Genomic DNA, 5,694 nt, shown 5'->3' with positions numbered 1-5,694 from the left:
ATCTTGACTTACCTATAGCTCTTCGTAAAGGTACTTGTCATCGCACCATTTTCCATCCCATTTCACACTTTGTTAGTTATGATTCTTTGTCCCCTGGATATTCTGTTTTCGTTTTGTCTTTATCTTCTGTTTCTCTACCTAAATCTGTTCCTGAAGCTCTTTCCCATCCAGGGTGGCGAGCTGCTATGGTTGAAGAAATGTCTGCTTTACATTCCACCGAGACTTGGGACTTGGTATCTCTTCCCAATGGTAAATCTATTGTTGGTTGTCACTGGGTTTACACTGTTAAAGTTGGCCCTGACAGCCGGATTGATCGTCTTAAGGCCCGGCTTGTTGCCAAAGGCTACACTCAAGTTTTTGGTCTTGATTATGGCGATACATTTTCTCTTGTTGCTAAGATCTCCTCTATTCGCCTTTTCTTATCTCTTGCTGCTATGTTTCACTGGCCCCTTCATCAATTAGACATAAAAAATGCCTTCCTTCATGGCGATTTATAGGAAGAGGTGTATGTGGAGCAACCTCCTGGCTTTGTTGCTCAGGGAGAGTCTGGGCTAGTGTGTCGTCTTCGGAAATCTCTATATGGTTTAAAACAGTCTCATCGAGCCTGGTTTGGTCGATTCAGTTCAGCTGTTCTTAAGTTTGGGTTAACTCGAGTGAAGTTAATCATTATGTGTTTTATCGTTCTCAGTCTGGCAGCCACATTCTTCTAGTGGTATATGTTGATGATATAGTACTTACAGGGGATGATGATATTGGTACCACTGAATTGAAGGACACATCTTCACCAACAATTTCAGACTAAGGATCTGGATCCTTTGAAATATTTTTTGAGCATTGAGGTAGCTCGGTCAAAGCAAGACATCTATATTTCTCAAAGGAAGTACGCCTTAGATGTGCTAGAGGAGATAGGATTGCTTGGATGTAAGCCCACAGATACCCCTATGGATCCAAATATCAAGCTGTTACCGAGACAAGGGGAGCCTCTCTCTGATCCTGGGCGTTACCGTCGACTAATTGGAAAACTTAATTACCTCACAGTCACTCATCCTGATATTTCATTTGCTATGAGTGTGGTAAATCAGTTCTTGGATTCACTTTGTGATAGCCACTAGGATGCAGTGATTCGTATTCTTCGATATATTAAGGTTGCCCCTAGTCAGGGTGTATTGTAACAAAATCATGGACACAGCCAGATTGTGGGATATACGGATGCTGATTGGGCAGGATCACCTAGTGACAAACGATCCACATCTGGATATTGTGCATTTGTGGGTGGAAACTTAGTCTCTTGGAACAGTAAAAAGCAAATTATTGTCGCCAGATCCAGTGCAGAAGCTGAATATAAGGCAATCTGTGTTTCACGAGAGAACCAAGCATATTGAAATTGATTGCCATTTTGTTAGAGAAAATGTGCTCTCTAGAGATATAGTTACAACATATGTGAGTTCAAACGATAAATTGGCCAATTTACTCACCAAGTCGCTTAGAGGTTCTTGTGTGAATTATATTTGTACCAAACTGGGCATGCTTAATATATATGCTCTAGCTTGAGCGGGAGTGTTAAATAAAATAAATAAAGGGTATTAGTGTAATTAACTTTAAATACTTGTATATATACTCTTGTATTGTACATTTAGTGATATACACAGATTATTTTATTCTCATAACATAACAGTCTATATATCACACTAGTGGACCACAAGAAAGAATTAACTAGGAATGGCAGCAGAGCAGGACAGGATTGGATTTTCTCACCCCATCCCTAAACTGCCCCGTTCTTTACCCTGTGCTCTCCTCAAGGTAAAACTCCATTACCATCCCCAACGGATAATGGGGATCCTCAAACCATTCTGTTGCCCCAAATTTGTCCCCAAACTTAAATTTAATGAGATCTTATAAAATAAAAAATAAAAATAAATACTTGACAAACACTAGCAAGAAAAACTAGCACTAACAGTGTGTGTGTGTGTGTGTGTGTGTGTGTGTGTGTGAGGTACATATGTACTACTCCGGGTAAGGCAGGTTTCTGGGCCCTCATGCAACAGGCCATATGTCATCATGTAATAATGCAAAAGTTCAAGATCTAGTTAGTCCTTAGCATGATCCAACCCATTAATTAACTAAGGCCACTCAAGCAATAGACCCGATGTCATATAATAATGCAATTCCCTTTAGCATTGAAATCAATGCTAACAAATTATTTAAAGAGGGACAAAACAAGAAAGATGAAAACATATGCAATTCCCTTTAGCATTAGTTGGAACAGCAAGGTTGCTTCTTTGTGACTGGAAGATCACAGGTTCAAGTTATGGAAACATTTTTGCAAAGCAAGGTTAAGGTTGTTCAAGAGACAACTCTGTCCTACAGATGGCAACTGCCAACTGGGCGGGGCAGGGTCGGGTCAGGTTTGCCCTTCCTGCCCCCACCCCCGACTCCCCATCATAGCCACCAACAAGGCACAGGGATCCCTGAACCTGCCCTGTTCCTGAAAGAATAATTAATAAAATATTTATAGTGAATTTTTTGACAACAATAAACAAAAAAATTATGAGCCACACACAGAACAGCAAGCATTTGCTGTTTAAATAATGCTGCCTTGCTACCCACAGCAGAACATTGCATTTAGTTTAAGAAGTATTTAAACAATGCATTTCAGTTTCTTAAGTATCTAAACGTTGGGTGTTTAGTATTTAGTAGCTTTAGTTTGTGTGCATTGAGCATTCAGGCTCCATTTGTTTCAATGTAAAAAAATTTCTGTTGAAAAATAATTATAATTTACATGTGAAAATATTTTACAGAAAAATTCATTTTTTATCTTATTTTCCAGTGTTTGGTTTACATGTAAAAATATTTTCTACTATTTAGCATGATTAGGTACATGTATGGTAATGTGGTTATATATATATATGAATATACATATGTTTATACAAACATATTCACATATGTGTATCAATATCTATGTCTATGAAAATGTTTGCTTGTGTACATAGATGTATATGTACATGTATATTATGTATGTATGTAAATATAAATCTATGTTTATATATGTGTATACATACTGTATATATCATTCGTTTTGATGAAAGGAAAAATGATCTATTAGTTTTAGTGTGAAAATGACTCATAAAATTGAATTGTTAAGTCATCTGCCCCCTAAACCCCTTTTGAGGGAAAATATTTAAATATTTTCCATATTTTTTTTCATCCAAACACCAGAAAAAGATTTATTTGGAAACAAACAAAGCATTAGTTTGTTAAAACTTTTTTATTAAGGAAAAGAAAATTATAATTATTAGAAATTTTTTATTTAAACCTTGACAAAACAATATGGTAACGATATTTTTATAACTGTAAACAATTTAGACCTTTTTTTTTTTTTTTTTGCTAATGTACTTTTTTTATATCATAAAATGTAGTTATATAAGTATAATTTAAAATTTTGAATACTATGTATAGATGTGGGCCACGTCAGGGGTGGGGTAGATAAATTCCATCCCTCCCCACCCCCAACACTCCCCCCCCCCCCCCCCCCCCCCCCCAAAAAAGAAAAAAAAACTGGAGATTCCCAATCCCCACCTCAACCTCAACTGCAATGACCCCATCAAGGAGGGGGTAAATTCTGATCTCTACTCTCTCCACACCCCCACAAAAAAAAAAAAACCTCATGAACTAGATATGCCCCTTTTTAGTACTATCTGGACATTAAATGAGATGATTTTCTTAAATGGTTATTTAACATATCTAATAGTGAACGTCATAAGCAAGGAAATTCTAATTAAATTGGCTAGATAATTCTCGAGTAATAATCAGAATTTTTCAAAATTAGGCAAGTTTTTTTAGACTTAGTTTCCATTTATTAAAAAATTGTGATGATCTCCCAATTATAGTTTTGCATAATAAATCATGGAAAATCATTATGACAATAGCAAATTTTACTATTAAATATTTATTGCTCCCTCTAAAGATATAATGTGGAAAATTCAAAAATCAGTAAGAGCTTCAAGACTCTCAAGCACTTAACTAAGAAACATAGAGCGCTCAGATGAGGGGCTTTTCAAGGAAAGAATTCAAATTTTTTTAAACCAATGACAGCAAAGAACTTAATAGGCAGCTCCATCTTTTCTCGTGCTTTTAGATTCCATATAGGGACATCATTCATTTCTCAAATTTTGCCAATAAATCTTCATTACTTGCTATGTTGGCCAATCTGTAGGGTTACTATTGTGCTAGGGAGAAGGTCTTTCAAAATCAAACTCGATACGCTCTTACAATAGTTTGCTTCCCTTCTTTGTATATGAGGTCCTTCTGTTGGATTTTTACATGGCTTAAATTCTTTCGCTGAAGAGGAAAACTGCAGCACGAAATTGAGAAGGGACGCAAAAGGTATGTATGCAAAGCACAAGAATTACACATCACAAACATAGGGTTTAAATCAAAATGTTCTAAGAATACAAAATGCCTCTTCTTTTTTGTTTTGGTACTCTAATCCATCTGGGGGATCTACAAATTTTAAATGCTCACTATATTCCTGGTTTCTCTTTATGATTACAGAAATCTATTCTTTACAATTTTGTGGAACTTCAGTTTTCCCTTATATCTTGTATGCGCCAAAGGTCTTTTGTATTTGATTCTATTTTTTCACAATGAGTGTGCTTAGGCACCCATATTAGATTCTCAAAGGTAGCATAAAAGAATTATATTTTGCAGTTGTTGCTGGTGGAAGACTTTGAGTGCTATCAATTTCATGGGCAAGGGTAGAAGAGGACCATGCTCCCATTGTGGAACAACACGTGAGTATTTTAACGTATCCTCCAACTAGCATGTCTTTTTTTGACTCACTTTAAATGGCAGAATGTACATTTCTTACTGTTAAATCATCTCTAAATTAGTTGCATAAATTGGTGCTCAAAAATGCATCTAGGGTTTAACTAAGATTTAAAGCTATGTGCGCGCAAAATTTTCTCATATTTAATTTTTCCATATAAACTTATAGGGTTAACCAAACTGCAGGGATAACTTATGTTAAAATGCCTCTTTTACCACTGATGTTACTAAGCATTGGTGTCTTAGTTGTTTAGAATGAAGCTTCTCAAAATGTCAATGTAAATATTGATTATTAAATTTACGAGGATACCAAATATTAATATTCTTAGTAGGATTCGATTTTCTTCTATAAGTAGCAACAGAAGCTCCCTAGGATTTTAAGTGTCAGTTCACGACCTCCCTAGAAGGCAAAACACTCTTCTTATTAAGAAATAAAAGCTGTTTCTCAGAGTGGTGATACCCCCTCTCCCCCCCAACCAAAACACACACATACAAACAACAAAAAATGTATGGGCGATCAAAGGAAAGAGCTTTATATTCATGTTTTTGTGTTTATATTGTCTTTTAAAATAAAATTACAAAAGTTTCCTTCATCTTTTAATAAGAAGGCGTTCATTACTTTCTTAAACGTCAATTGGTATTTTGGCGGTACGAGTTTAAATATCACCTAGTGAATCAGGATAAAGTATCTTTATCCTTTATTTTTGGTGTTTGTATATTCTACATTTAGACTTTCCAACTGGGACCTTTTGGGGAATGGCTCTTGAGATTTGTGAGAGAGAACAGTTTGTGAAATGGTGATTCAACATGCACAAGCTTTAGGAAATGGAGAATTGGATGTATAGAGAGATCATTTGTGGAAAGGGACAC

The sequence above is a fragment of the Diospyros lotus genome, chromosome 5, assembly GCF_014633365.1.
Source record: "Diospyros lotus cultivar Yz01 chromosome 5, ASM1463336v1, whole genome shotgun sequence".
NCBI lineage: Eukaryota > Viridiplantae > Streptophyta > Magnoliopsida > Ericales > Ebenaceae > Diospyros > Diospyros lotus.
The sequence above is the reverse complement of the archived record's forward strand: the minus strand, read 5'-3'. Positions refer to the sequence as shown.